We start from the raw sequence: 16,851 nt of genomic DNA, 5'->3' as shown, positions 1-16,851 counted from the left end.
CCTAGTTTGAGAAACACTGCTTTAAAAGAATGCAGAAGAAAGCAGATATTTCCATTAAAACCACACCAGGCTTGTTGTGTTTGGCTGCACTCACTGTTTCCAGTCTGTCATCCTTCACAGATGCTTTAGATACAATCAAACTGCCTTCCTGTGTGCATACACAAAACTTGAAATACGATGTGTTGTACAGAGCTGAAAATATAGTATCTAGAGTCAAACTATTAAACTTGTAATGTTGGATCAGTGCGGTTATTTTTATTTTAAAAATTTTTTGGTAAATTATTCTATTTTATTGTGAAGAAATTGACACTAACTTGAACTTAGAAGCACAATGAGCTTTGAAAAGTCATATTTTACTCTTTATTTTTTTGTGTGTGTTTTACTATTGATGTGTTTATTATTGTATATTTGTTATATATTGTGATCATGCCACTTAGATTTTGTTTTTTTTTCCATCTTTTGAGCTCATATATACAGATACAGATATAAGAACAAAGCATTTTTTCCAGTGGCAGTCACTGTCAAAGTGCCATCGAGTTCCATACCTCTTACTGTGCACCAGTGCTGCAGGTCCTTCCAAATGTTTTCTCCTGCAGGTACGACATCCATGCAAATATGCATGTTATTGTAAAAAAAATATATATATATAATAATGAATCACTATGCTGCCTGTATTTATGTAAGTTGACCTTTTAATATCATTCTCACAACCTCCACCCCACTCTGCAAAATATCATTTGGTGTCAGATACAACACAAACAACTACACATATGAAAAACAAACTGATTCAGATGATACATACACAACAAATTGTCATCAGTGTGGTCCAAAGGGTACAGATAATGATCAATAAATGTAGTTCCTCGCTGTGAATTGTGGGTTTTTTGTTGTTTGTTTTTTTTCTTATTCTGTAATTAACCAAAACTGATCTCACTTGCTCTAATTGTGACTTTCAATGTTTCCTGATTCAATAGTGGATTCTCCCATAGAAGGCAAAGAACAAATCGGCTCATATTTATTTAGGGGGTCAAATGAGTGGCCATATTTGTCAAAAAAAAAAAAAAACAAAGTTGTAAGAAATGCATAGAACTGTGTTGAAACAATGCTAATCCACTTGTGCACAGACTACTGATATTATTTAACAGTGGAAGCTATATTTTCAGAAATATTGGATTTGGAATAGCACGTGTATGTGAAAACTTTTGCTGGTGGACGGACATGACATTACCCATGATGATCTGGTCAGTACCAGTACTTTATTAGTAATAAACTTATATACTTACTATTGCTAATTATCCTCTTATTCATAAATGTTAGTATTGTGGATCTAAAACAATAACAGCTGACACAAAAACACAAAATGTGGCAGTGGACGGATGTGATATGGTTGTTACAGATCCCATCATACTGATGCTCAGCAGCCATGTCACTGTTTACACTAATGATCCCTGTGCAAAAACTAGGATCATAATTATTTATTGTATAATTTATCATCATACTAAAGAGTAAATAACAATATAGAATTGTTATTTCTTTATAAAAATGCTTATTATTAGAAAACTGTTGATTTAAAAAGTGACGTGTGACATTCTTAATGTATGTATTGGCGTAACATAAGCAGGATGGATCAGCACCATACTCCATATTGAACCTGTAAAAATAAAATGTGATATGTACGCTCTCAAATAGAGGTACAAGATCAGAACATTTGTGTACCTATAAGTACATTTTTTAAGAATGTTCTCTCAAAAGTACAATATTGGTCTTTAGGAGGCCAGAATTGCACCTTTAGACTATAAAAAAGGGTCCAAAGTTATGTAGAGTACAAATTTGTACTATAAGGAACCCTGCAGCATTAAAAAATGTGTGTAGACCATGAGAATAGGCTTTAGGCTAGGACAGGGGTGTCAAACTCATTTTAGTTCAGGGGCCACTTACAGCCTGATATGATACAAAGTGGGCCGGACCAGTAAAATAATATAAATAATAAGATAATAATAACTTTTGAGTGAAAAAGTTCCGTAACGAAAATGTTTACATCTATGAATTGTACTTGAACATAACGTGAAAGAATATGAACAACCTGAAAATTCTTTAGTAATATAAGTGCATTGCTAAGAATATTACGCCTTAGTTTATCATGTATACATGTGAATCACAACTTATAGATCACAGTGGATCTACAAATACACAAAACATTAAATAACAGGCAGAATATTATTAAAATTCCACATACTTCTCTTAAGACATGTTAGATATTCACTTTTTTTTTTTTTATAAAAGGCTAGTCTAAAAATGTAAATATTTTTGTGTAATGTAGCTTTTTTTACATTAACCCTTTCATGCATACTGGTCACTACAGTGGACATCTACTCTACAGCTGTTCTCTTGTATATTCATGGATTTTGTTGTTCTTTTTGTTGTTGTTTTTTCACACATGTCTTTATTAAAGTTTTAAGACACTACAAATCTTTTCTGACATGAATTGGTAACATTATGTAGATCTCTCCTGAGCATAAACCCCTAGAATCACAAGCCCTCCCCATAATTTTCACACAATTTATCAGTAAATACATGTTTCTGTGCGTCAAAAATTAAACATGCGGTGTCCAGCTGAGTGGACATTTTTTCAACTTCATGAAAAACAGGTTCATAAGATTTTTATTTTTTTTTCATTATTATTTTCTTTATGTATTTTTAAAATTTTTTAAAATTATTTTTAGTTTATTTAATTTTTTAAAATTTATTTTTCAGAGGAAAATTTTCAATCGCATTGTTTTTTTCATGCCTAAAGAGGAATTAAAACACTCAGGAGAAAATTTTGATTCAGGTTCTCATAATTCGTGCATGAAAGGGTTAAAACAAAGAGAAAAATATACAGTTTTCATTTTTTATAGGTTATTATGATAGTATTTTACTGGTCTGATCATTTTTAGATTGAACTGACCTACAATGATTTTAACATCCTGTATTGTTAATATCTTCAGTGTAATTTTTGCAATTCCACAAATTCATCCCAAGGGCCGGATTGGACCATCTGGTGGGCCGGATTTGGCCCCCGGGCCGCACGTTTGACACCTGTGGGCTAGGATAACTGAAAAGTAGGCCTAATTATAGTTCAAACATTAGGCTTAGCGCATTATTTATTATATATCATACTGTAATTACTCTATATTTTATTGAATAATAATTTGTGTTTTAATTTAACAGCCCAATTAGCTCAATGATAATAGCCTAATCATTTATTTATCTTATTAGAACCTCTGATTATTGCCATAATCTCTGTTTTATCCAGTTTTCATTCACACCTCCATGTCTTGATGTCGTAGCTTACCTATGCCGTGTTTTGTTTTTTGTTTTTTTTTTCTCAATTAGGCCACCGGTTCAAACTTTAAACATCATGTCATTATCAACTATACGAGAGTTTTCTTTCTATGTAAAGTACTTAACGTACAAAAATGGACCATTTTGAAAGGGTACAGAAATGTCTCTCAAAAAAGTACACCCCCAGTGACAAGCATTTGTACCCTTTTAAGTACAAGCTGGTACCTCTATTTTTTTTTTTTAAATTCAAGTTTTTATTTGGTTTACAATGCAAGATTTACATATTTTATACACTGATAGTTTTGTTTTTATAAAACAAGGCAAAAAAAACAAACAAAAGAACAAAGAGAACCACTGAGTAGCAATTGAACAATGGGCGTCAAGTATGTTCTTTGTAAGTATTTATAAAGTCTATCCACGTGTCCAGCATTCCTTGAATTTGTCATGGTCCAGTCTTAGTGTAAAGGTGAGTTCTTCCATTTGAGCGATTTCTTTAACAAAGTCCTTCCATTCGTCCAGTGAGGGTGTCTTGTTCCTAGTGATCACTTTTTTGCTGGCAATCAACATGATATTCCACAGATATGTTTTGTTTTTGGTTTTTTTCAGATTTTTATTTAGAAATATTGAGAAAAGTTCAATATACATTTAAATTACATTGTGGTCACGTAACAAGTATGTGACCAATGACCAAACTTTCCATTCTCAACATTTCAGTTTTTCTTTTTTTTTTTTTTTGTTAATAAACAAAACAATTGAACAATGAACAATGGATGCATTGTTACATAAAGAAAACACATACGAAAGACCAAGAGACTTTGACCTCCTCTCTCTAAAGAAAAAATATAAATAAATAAAATATGAAAAGTAGAATTAATTAATTACACAAAAAACAAAACATCCACAGATATGTTTTACAAAATCCTTTTATACCACATTTACCTAAGAACATATTCTCAAAATTTAAAGGCGTTTTTATTTTCATGACTTTGTCAATACGTACCTCTATTTTTGAGAGTGTAGTATATAATCTTGTAAGAAAAATTGGGGAATCTAAAAGAATAGAATATTTGTTTTTCAGGTAAATTCAGTTCAAATATAACTTGGCCATTTGTGACATGAAAATATAGCATTAATTGTGATGAAATTGGACATTTTTGACCTGAAAACATAGTTCATATGACCATCAACATGTTGCAACAGAACTGAAATCCTGTAAATTTACATAACTTGCATTTACCAAAACAAAGTTCCTTTGGGGCAGGGGTGTCAAACATGTGGCCCAGGGGCCATATGCGACCCGCCAAAGGTTCCAATCCGGCCCGCAGGATGAATTTGTGAAAATGCAAAAATTACACTGAAGATGATCACAGAAAATTGTAGTTCAAGTTCCACATACAGACCGGGAAAAATATGATCATAATAACCTAGAAATTCTTAAAACTCCAATTTTTTCTTTTTGTAAATGTCAATATTTCCATGTAATTTTCCTGTATTTACACTAAAATAAACTCTATAATTTCACAGAAAATGTAAATATTCTGAACAAATATGAAAAACCTGAAATATCTGAAGAAATGTAAGTGTACTTTTAATAATATTCTGCCTGTTACTGAATATTTAGTGTATTTGTAGATCCACTGTGATCTGTAAGTTGTACTGAACATGACATCAATGATAAACTGAGACAGAATATTGTTCAAATTGCACTCATTTTTCTTAAATTGTAGGTTGTTCATGTTCTTCACATTGTTTTAAAGGGCAGTTTGTAGATGTAAACTTTTTCATCATGTGAGGAAAGTTTGGAGTTGACATTATTTCTATAGAATTCTGTTATTATTTTACTAGTCTGGCCCACTGCAGACCAAATTTGGCTGAATTTGGCCCCTGAACTAAAATGAGTTTGACACCCATGCTTTGGGGATTCACTTATATTGATTTCTTATGCACAAAGACATAAATAAGACTTCTAAGCAAATTTTAGCCGAAATATTTATCAGCGTTTTTTTTTTTTTTGAACAAAATTTTATCCATATTCATATTTCAAGCTTTACAATATGTACAATTCTTACATATCCTTAATGTAGAAAGTTACATATCTTTTATAACAAAAAAACCAAAACAAAACAAAATAAATAAACAAATAAACATAACTTCTCGGCAAACTAGTACCTCAAATCAGTGTACTGTTACAAGGTCTTATTTGCATACCTAATATATCTGCCTACAATTATTTTAATAATTACATAAAAATACAAATAATATCCCCCCAGCGCCAGACTCTCAAATGCTACAATATCAAATCCAAATGGGTTATCAAAGGATTCCACCTCTTCTTGAACGAATCAGTGGTAAGGTTTAGGTTTGCTGTTATTTTTTCCATTGTATAGACCCTCACAATTCTTTCCTTCCACTGATTTATTGTTGGAGGAAGTGATTTATACCAGGATAGAGTTATCATTTTTTTTGCTACCAAGACAAGAATTTTCAAAAGATATTCTTTATCCTTATTTAAAAAAATTAGCAGGGAGAACTCCAAAGACAAAAATCAGTGGGTCAAATTCAATGTAAGTGTGTAGTATTTTAGAAAGTTCCCCCCTAATTCCCTCCCAGAAAGACTTAAGTTTTGGACAATCCAAAAAAATGTGTGTGTGATGTCCAATTTGTCCACAATGTCTCCAGCATAAATTTGTTCTAGTTTTGTCAAACTTAGAAATAATAAATGGGGTTTTAAAATATCTAACGTTCACTTTCCAAACTAGAAAAGCACTCTGAGAGCGCAGACCTCCGCCAAGGCAGATCAGTGCCCCCCCCGATCACCACCAAAATTTAATCATTTGTTCCTTGTGCCAGTATCAATATTTCCTGAAATTTTCATCCAAATCTGTCCATAACTTTTTGAAAGATCCGGATCAGTCTTTGCCATTTGATAGAACACCCCATTGTAAATCCCTGAGTCAAATTGCATGAGATTTGCACAGTTCCCCCATATTGTGATTTCCACCATAAATATTAGTCCCATATTTATTTTACCTATATTTTCAGATTCCTTGACCATGAAAACATACCATTAGCAACTGGATTCATAATTATATCCTTATTAGTTCAGTAGTTATTCACGAAAATCACATTTCTCGTAATGGCGGTTTTCTTCTGGATCTAGCTCCTTAAGTATTAAAGCGATATGAAATCCGGTGGCATACTCCCGATGCGGAACTGACTGAGCTACACGATGGTGCTTGTCAGAAATTTCTACCTTTAATATTAAAGGCACAGTAGGCCAAAAAGTAAGGGCACCCCCATTTTTTATATAAATTGAGATAAAATCCGCCTTCTGGATCAGATCCGGATCAACCTTTGAAATGTGATAGAGGACCCCATTGTCAATTCCTGAGTTAAATTTCATGAGTTTTGGTCAATAATTAAGCGAGATATTGGGAAACAAAATTTTGGCCCCATTTACCACAATGTTAACGAAAATTTCAAAGTGATCCAGAATCCAGGATTTCTTCTGGATCACCCCCAAAAGTTAATCATTTCTTCCTTATCCCATTTCCAACAAACCCTGAAAATTTCATCCAAATCTGTCCATAACTTTTTGAGTTATGTTGCACACTAACGGACAGACAAACAGACAAACAAACAAACAGACAAACAAACAGACAAACAAACAAACAAACAAACAAACAAACAAACAAACAAACCCTGGCAAAAACATAACCTCCTTGGCGGAGGTAATAAACTCTTTCCATGTTGGGCTGCTAGTCAGTTTGTGTCCATTTTCACACAATTGTTCCCATTCTGTCAGTGTTTATTTAAAAAAAAAAAACACACAATAAATTTGTGATATTGACAGCCCCCCAAAAAATCCATGTAAATCGTATTTACCGCATTAACCCTATTTGTCCTTTCTTACCCATTTTAGCGCTAAGTGTTTACTATATAGAAACGTTTACCAGCTGACATATTAGCTCAGTATATCTAATTGTTAAAGAAAGATCGTTGTTTCTCAATAGTGTTTTGTTCTTTTCACATTGGAGAGTCAAACAACAAAACAATGAGTAATGAGGTTATGGTTCTCATTAATAAAAACAACAACAAAAAAAAATCCAAACTGCCAATGGTGTTCCAACAAACTAAGCCTTCATCACACTGTGTAGAACCACTTACTGTAATTTATCAGGGGAGTCATTTAGGGAAGGTGTAGAAGGACGTCTGTGCTATTCAGGGTCTTATTAACACACCCACACAGACTCACACACACACACACACACACACACACACACACACACTGTAAAGGGCCAGCGGACAAGATAAGACAGAATTGATGGCGACTCCAGAAATAGCACTTTAAGGATCATCACCTCCACCAGTCGGGTCCATATGACTCACACACACACATACACACCCCCACCCATGATGCTTTTCTCTCCTGTCTCCTGCTCTTTGCTCTCTCTCTCTCTCTCTCTCTCTCTCTCTCTCTCTCTCTCTTCCTCTCGCCCTCTCTTTCAGCCGTGATTTTAGTCTCTTGTGGGACGGTGACTCATAAACACAGTGACTACATGAATCCCAATGTGAACAGCTGCAGGGATGGTAGAGGCAGCGTGGCCATCACAGACACTGGATTAGATCACAGTTCACACTTTGGTTTCCTGCTGGTGGGAGGCACTTTAGAGTAGATTTATGCAGGAAAGTAAAAGAAAAACAGCTGAATGAAATATAAGAAAGACTGCATGCATACATACATACATGTGACTGAGGATTATTGGGGAAAAAAATCATAAATAAATCTTTTTAGTATGTAGATGTTGTATTGTTAGATATGTGATAAGATAAGATAAGATAAGATAAGGTAAGATCAAATAAGATAAGATAAAGTAAGATAAAATACGATAAGCTAACATAAGATAAAACTAGAAGCACTCAGAGAGCGCAGACCTCCGCCAAGGCTGATCAGTGCCCCCCCCCCCGTGGGCCCCCCCACCCCCGATCACCACCAAAATTTAATCATTTCTTCCTTATCCCATTTCCAACAAACCCTAAAAATTTCATCCAAATCTGTCCATAACTTTTTGAGTTATGTTGCACACTAACGGACAGACAAACAAACAAACAAACAAACAGACAAACAAACAAACAAACCCTGGCAAAAACATAACCTCCTTGGCGGAGGTAATAAGATAGGATAAGATACAGTAAGATAACATAAGATAAAGTAAGATAAAATACAATAAGATAAGATAAAGTGAGAAAAGATAAGATAAAGTAAGATAAAATACGATGAGATAAAATAAGATAAGATTAAGTAAGATAAGATAAGATAAAGTAAGATAAAATACGATAAGATAAGATAAAATAAGATAAGATTAAGTAAGATAAGATAAGATAAGATCAAATAAGATAAGATAAAGTAAGATAAAATAAGATAAGATAAGATAAAGTAAGATAAAATACGATAAGATAAAATAAGATAAGATTAAGTAAGATATGATAAGATAAAGTAAGATAAAATACGATAAGATAACATAAAATAAGATAAGATTAAGTAAGATAAGATAAGATCAAATAAGATAAGATAAGATAAAGTAAGATAAAATACGATAAGATAAAATAAGATAAGATTAAGTAAGATAAGATAAGATAAAGTAAGATAAAATACGATAAGATAAAACAAGATAAGTTAAGATAAAGTAAGATAAAATACAATAAGATAAGATAAAATAAGATAAGATTAAGTAAGATAAGATAAGATAAGATAAAGTAAGATAAAATACGATAAGATAAAATAAGATAAGATTAAGTAAGATATGATAAGATAAAGTAAGATAAAATACGATAAGATAAGATAAAATAAGATAAGATTAAGTAAGATAAGATAAGATAAAGTAAGATAAAATACGATAAGATAAGATAAAATAAGATAAGATTAAGTAAGATAAGATAAGATAAGATCAAATAAGATAAGATAAAGTAAGATAAAATAAGATAAGATAAGATAAAGTAAGATAAAATACGATAAGATAAAATAAGATAAGATTAAGTAAGATATGATAAGATAAAGTAAGATAAAATACGATAAGATAACATAAAATAAGATAAGATTAAGTAAGATAAGATAAGATCAAATAAGATAAGATAAGATAAAGTAAGATAAAATACGATAAGATAAAATAAGATAAGATTAAGTAAGATAAGATAAGATAAAGTAAGATAAAATACGATAAGATAAAATAAGATTAAGATAAGATCAAATAAGATAAGATAAAGTAAGATAAGATAAGATAAAGTAAGATAAAATACGATAAGATAAGATAAAATAAGATAAGATTAAGTAAGATAAGATAAGATCAAATAAGATAAGATAAAGTAAGATAAAATACGATAAATTAAGATAAAATAAGATAAGATAAGATAAGATAAGATAAGATAAAGTAAGGTAAGATAAGATAAGATAAGATAAGATAAGATAAGATAAGATAAGATAAGATAAGATAAATAAGATAAGATAAGATAAGATAAGATAAGATATGCCTTTATTTGTCCCACAAGGGGAAATTCCAGGTTACAGCAGTGAAGCACAAAAAGCACATAAGAGCAGAAGAAGTGCAAAATGAAAACATAAGACAAACTAATAAAGCTATATATACTATTTACAGTTGTGTGTATGTTGATCATGCAACAGGTTGAACAGGGTTACGGTTTATTGCACAGAGTTCTTTAGAGTGGACCACTGCAGGAAGGACAGACCTGTGATACCTGTCCTTCACACACTTGGGGTGTCTCATCCTGTCACTAATGGAGCTCCTTAGTGCAGTGAGTGTGTGTTGGAGGGGGTGGGAGTCTTTGTCCATCATGGAGGACAGCTTGGCTCTCCCCCACTTCCTCCACCTGTTCCAGAGGACATCCCGGGACAGAGCTGGCCTTCTTCATCAACTTTAAGCACTGACCATAGTTATATACCCACCGGCCACTTTATTAGGTACACCTTTAAAAATTCATTAAAAATTTTTACTTTGACCTGCTTTTCCCAAAATGTTATCAGAACTATTTTTGGTCACTGGTAATCTATAAGCCCAATTTGGTATGAATTCAACCAATAGTTTTGCTGCTACAGTGTTAACAAACAAACTAAGAAACAACAAGAAAAGCACTCATAGAGCCCAGGCCTCCTCCAAGACAGATACCCCCCCCCCCCCCCCCCCGATCACCACCAAAATTTAATCATTTATTTGTTCCTTGTGACGGTATCAACATTTCCTGAAATTTTCATCTAAATCCGTCCTTAATTTTTTTTGTTATCTTGCACACGGACAGACAGACAAACCAACGCCGGCAAAAACATAACCTCCTTGGCGGAGGTAACAAAGACACAAACTGAACCAAAAGCTAAACCCCTTGCCTTCCCTTTGGGGGGTGGGGTAAAAATCTTCTTAGTATGTAGGTGTTGCATTGTGAGATATGTGATAACATTAAGCACTGACCACAGTTATATACTCACCGGCCACTTTATTAGGTACACCTATGCAACCTTGCTTGTACCAGGTTAGCCTCCCTTTGCCCTCAGAACTGCTTTAGTTGTTCATAGCACAGATTAAACACATGGTGCCAGGCATAACAAACCCCGCCTCGCACATATTTTGCCCATTATAAAAAAAATAGGAAGATTTTAAAAATTCATACAGAATTTGAACTTTGACCCACTGTTCCCAAAATGTAATGAGTTCCATTCTGGGTCACTGGCAATCCATAAACCCAATATGGTATGAATTCAACCAATGGTTTTGCTGCTACAGATATTTGAAATTTGGCCCATTATAAGTAAATGGGGAAAAAAAAAGATTTTAAAAATTAATAAAAAATTTTAACTTTGACCTACTTTTCCCAAAATGTAATCAGAACTATTCTGGGTCACTGGCAATTTATAAACCCAATATATTATGAATTCAACCAATAGTTTTGCTGCTAGATTGTTGACAAACAAACAAAGAAACAAACCAAACCAAAAACAAAACCCCTTGCCTTCCCTTTGGGGGGTGGGGTAAAAATCTTCTTAGTAGGTGTTGTATTGTGAGATATGTGATAACATTAAGCACTGACCACAGTTATATACTCACCGGCCACTTTATTAGGTACACCTTGCTACCTTGCTTGTACCAGGTCGGGCTCCTTTTGCCTTCAGAACTGCCTTAGTCATTCGTAGCACAGTTTAAAAAACATGCTGTAAACATTCCTCAGAGGTTTTGGTCCATATTGACCTCATAGCATCACACATTCGCAGATTTGTACCAAAGGTAATCTATTGGACTGTGGAGGCCATGTGATTGTAGTGAACGCACTGTAATGTTCAAGAAAGCGGTTTGTGATAATGTGAGCTATGTGATATGGTGTGTTATCATGCTGGATGTGGCCATATAAGAAGATGGGTAAACTGTGATCATAAAGGGATGGAGAAGGTCAGTATACTCTGGTTAAGCTGTAGTATTTATATGATGATCAGTTAAAAAGTGTGTCAAGAAAATATCCTCCACACCATCATACCACCACCGACCTGAGCTGCTGATACAAGGCAGGGTGGATGCATGGTGGTCTTCAGCTGCTATAGTCCTGTTCCTTCAAGGTTCGATGTGTTGTGTGTTCACAGATGCTCTTTTGTATATCTCAGTTGCTGCCAGTGGTTATTTGAGCAATTGTTGTCTTTCTATCACCTCAAACCAGTGTCCATTCTCCTCTGACCTCTGGCATCAACAAGGCATTGTTGCAAAAAAAAAAAACAACCAAAAAACAACTCCTGCCCAGTGGATATTTTCTCTTTTTCACACCCCTCTCTGTAAAATCTGAGATGGTTGTGTGGGAAACTCCCAGTGGAGAGACCAGGTCATCTGAAACCAACAACACCACCACATTGAAAGTCACTGAAATCACACCCTCCCCCCCCCCCACCATTCTGATGGTTGATTTAAAATTCAGTAGACTGTCTTGCCCATGTCTACACACATAAATGAACTGATTTTCTGACATGTGATTAGTCTATGGGATATTAGAGTCAACAAGTGGTAGAACATGTGTACCTAATAAAGTGGCCAGTGAATGTATTTTAACCTTCTCCCATTCTTCTTTAATAGTATCTTCCAGACTTTCTCGTAATAGTTTTGCTCATAGTCATTCTCTTCTTTCCATTATAAACAGTCTTTATGGACACTCCAACTATTTTTGAAATCTCCTTTGGTGTGACGAGTGCATTCAGCAAATCACACACTCTTTGACGTTTGCTTTCCTGATTACTCATATGGGCAAAAGTTTCTGAAAAGGTATGGATAATAGTGTTAGGTATGATTATGACATCAATATATGTTTGGTTTCAAAACAACTGACGTAGTGCCTGCTGAGAAAAAACAACTAAATGTTCATTGTAAATTTTGCTTCCCCACCCTGTAACAATCACACTGGGTTACAAAAAAATGTGTTTTGCAAGTTGTCTAGGTTTTTTCAACTGAATTAGCACCATTTTGCACCGCTAAATCCAAAAATGACATCTGTTTTTCTCAGTCAGGTCAGGGTTTTTTGCTAATTTGATTTTGAAAAATTTGATCTTCTCACAAAATTGATTACATTTTTGTGACTTTATCAGTTGATTTTTTATATAGTTCTCACCCAAAATAGGTTTTAAGAGAAAAAAAAAAAAATTTCTAACAGGATGTATTTATTATTTATTATGTATTCACCGCAGATGTAGCAGAATACGTCAGGCTTATTTTTGCAAGATCTTCTAGTCGAAGCCATTTCATTCACCTGTAATATTAAAAAAAACATTAATCATACATTGGCAAAAGTAAAATCTTCAGAACTCGTTTATTGCAAGAAATATGAAAGAATTTTGTATCATATGATGTGAAAATGCCCATAAATGTAAGCAAAAATGTCAAAAAGCCAATATGTAGCATAGTTCAGAAAGTTGACCTGATTGAGCAAAATTAATGTGATTTTTGGATTCAGCACACCAAAATTATCCTAAATCAGCTCAAAAAACTTAATAAATAAATTTGTTGTTGACCAGTGTAATGAATATATCTGTAAATCAACACGATATTTACGTTGGTCGACATTTTTATGGAATAACTTGTCGTGCCATCTCGCGATAATAAATAAAAAAAATCCTCGCATTTGTGATTTAATGGAAAAAACAACTTTACGCACTTCTCTTTTTTCAACATTTAGTAAATATCCGAAAATTTTTGTGCAGATGTCCAATGGAAAAGCCACTAGTGTTTCCATGGTAACTACACAGCCTCTGAACGTCCGAATGGGTCATATCTGATGCATGAAAAGTCGACAAACTGTATTTTTCACCAATTATTTCCATGTACTGATAGAATTAGTGGATCAACGGGTATTAAACATGTTAGTTCAGTAGATGGTTTTGGTCGCTGATGGAGGTTTGGGTCTTTATGGGTTAATTTTATACCAACAAATTGTATTGTTGATGGTAGGGTCAGACTGCTGTGTAGAGTCAGTTCCATCACATGCCAAAGATTCTCAGTGGGGTTCAGGTCCGGAGGTCTATGTGTGAAAACAACATCTCTTGCTCCCTGATCCACCAACTTGAGCCTGATGAATCCTGACATTGTCATCTTAGAATATGCCTCTGCCATCAGGGAAGAAAAAAAAAAAATCACTGAGGGACTGATCTGGTCAGTATATTCAGGTAGTCAGCTGACCTCCTTTTACTGACACATACAGTCGAGGAAAAAATTATTAGACCACCCCATGTTTTCTACAATTTTTTGTTCATTTTAATGCCTGGTACAACTAAAGGTGCATTTGTTTGGACAAATATAATGAAAAATAGAGCCGATATCTAGTCATTTTCCATGTTTTCTTGATAATAACCAGAATCACTTCAGTTCTTAGGTCAATATCTATGGCATTGTACTGACAAAAACAGTGCTTTTAGGTATTCCATGTTTTCTTTTCTGTCTGTTTAGTCACATGATACACACAGGAGATAGTACTTGATTGCGTAACCATTGTTTTTGATGACTTTTGATGGTCTCATCTTTTTTTTTTCTGTGACTGTAGCGTTGCTAATCATAACACTGCCCCCACAGGCTTGTACTGTACAGGGTGGGGAAGCAAAATTTACAATATTTTGAGGCAGGGATTGAAAGACAGTGTATGACTGTTACGCCCCAGCTAGGGGACCCAGGGTGAAACATGAAGTTTGTGATCACTTTTCCTCACTCCCAAGCCATAGAGAAAAAAACCCTGGACACGGGTTTTACAAGTTTAACAAAAAGGTGATTTATTTACAAGGTGCAACATAAGGTTATTGAAAACTAGACAGAAAGCAACTGAAACTTCAGGGTGGGCTCCGGCCAAAACAACAAACAAAACTGCACTAATGAGAAATTAGGCTGACCTGCAAAACAAAAGAAACCAAAATACAAGGTCTAACCTTCCTACCAAAAACAGGAGAAAACGAGATAAAACAAACAGGGCAGCCCACCCCTACTTCTGAACAGGACTTCTGGTGGAATGGAGGCAGGGTTGGGAGTGGAGGAAGAGCGACACAGGTCCGGCCCAGCTCTGCGGTCTTTAAAGGTCCGCCTCCCGTTGCTGCTCCAATCCTGGGGGTGCATTTGGCTCGGCACCTGCAACATACAGGGGTTGGACAAAATAATGGAAACACCTTCACCTCAACATGATAATGCCCCAATCCATACAGCTAGAATTGTTAAAGAATGGCATGAGGAACATTCTAATGAAGTTGAGCATCTCGTATGGCCGGCACAGTCCCCAGACCTCAACATTATTGAGCATTTATGGTCAGTTTTAGAGATTCAAATAAGATGTCCATTTCCACCGCCATCGTCTCTAAAAGAGTTGGAGGGTATTCTAACTGAAGAATGGCTTAAAATTCCTTTGGAAACAATTCACAAGTTGTATGAATCAATACCTCGGAGAATTGAGGCTGTAATTGCTGCAAAAGGCGGACCTACACCATATTAAATTATATTTTGTTGATTTTGTAAGGTGTTTCCATTATTTTGTCCAACCCCTGTATTATCCACTCACACACACAACAAAGGACACACCCACAGAGTGACACTACGACCCACCTATGGGTCGTAACAATGACCAATTAGTTTATTAAAAGTCATGAGAATTTATTTGCCACAAGAAAATGGACATAATAGAAAATGTTTTTATTCTATGTGTCCTCCTTCTTTCTCAATAACTGCCTTCACACACTTCCTGAAACTTGCGCAAGTGTTCCTCAAATATTCGGGTGACAACTTCTCCCATTCTTCTTTAATAGTATCTTCCAGACTTTCTGGTAATAGTTTTGCTCATAGTCATTCTCTTCTTTCCATTATAAACAGTCTTTATGGACACTCCAACCATTTTTGAAATCTCCTTTGGTGTGACGAGTGCATTCAGCAAATCGCACACTCTTTGACGTTTGCTTTCCTGATTACTCATATGGGCAAAAGTTTCTGAAAAGGTATGGATAATAGTGTTAGGTATGATTATGACATCAATATATGTTTGGTTTCAAAACAATTGACGTAGTGCCTGCTGAGAAAAAACAACTAAATGTTCATTGTAAATTTTGCTTCCCCACCCTGTAGGCGCTAGGCATGATGGGTAATTACTTCATTTTCATTTACCAATCCTCTCACCCTGATGAGTCCATCGCTCTGGAACAGGGTCAGTCTGAACTCATCAGACCACATGACCTTTGCCCTTTGAAACACTGTCCAGTCTTTATGCTCTCTACAAACTGATGATTGTTAAAGAATGAGAAGTTAAGATGAAAGAACTGAAACATAATCGCTGCAGTAAATATCCAATAGAAGGGTCTTATCTATTGACTCAGTTAAAACCAGGTGGTGCCTTCTTTTTGGCCAGGCAGTGCATAAAAGAAGGCAATTTACTATTTCCATCCTTCAACATGAAAGTTATGACTATCACTGTTTGTAAGATTTGATATTAATGACATGAGATATGTAAATGGGTCCATTCAAGCGAAAGTGAACATCAGCATGTGTTACGACCCATAGGTGGGTCGTAGTGTCACTCTGTGGGTGTGTCCTTTGTTGTGTGTGTGAGTGGATAACATGTTGCAGGTGCCGAGCCAGATGCTCCCCCGTGATTGGAGCAGCAACGGGAGGCGGACCTTTAAAGACCGTGGAGCTGGGCCGGACCTGTGTTGCTCTTCCTCCACTCCCAACCCTGCCTCCATTCCACCAGAAGTCCTGTTCAGAAGTAGGGGTGGGCTGCCCTGTTTGTTTTATCTCGTTTTCTCCTGTTTTTGGTAGGAAGGTTAGACCTTGTATTTTGGTTTCTTTTGTTTTGCAGGTCAGCCTAATTTCTCATTAGTGCAGTTTTGTTTGTTGTTTTGGCCGGAGCCCACCCTGAAGTTTCAGTTGCTTTCTGTCTAGTTTTCAATAACCTTATGTTGCACCTTGTAAATAAATCACCTTTTTGTTAAACTTGTGAAACCCGTGTCCAGGGTTTTTTTCTCTATGG

This window comes from Sphaeramia orbicularis, chromosome 16 (genome assembly GCF_902148855.1).
Source record: "Sphaeramia orbicularis chromosome 16, fSphaOr1.1, whole genome shotgun sequence".
Taxonomy (NCBI): Eukaryota; Metazoa; Chordata; class Actinopteri; order Kurtiformes; family Apogonidae; genus Sphaeramia; species Sphaeramia orbicularis.
This window is presented reverse-complemented; position numbering follows the sequence as displayed.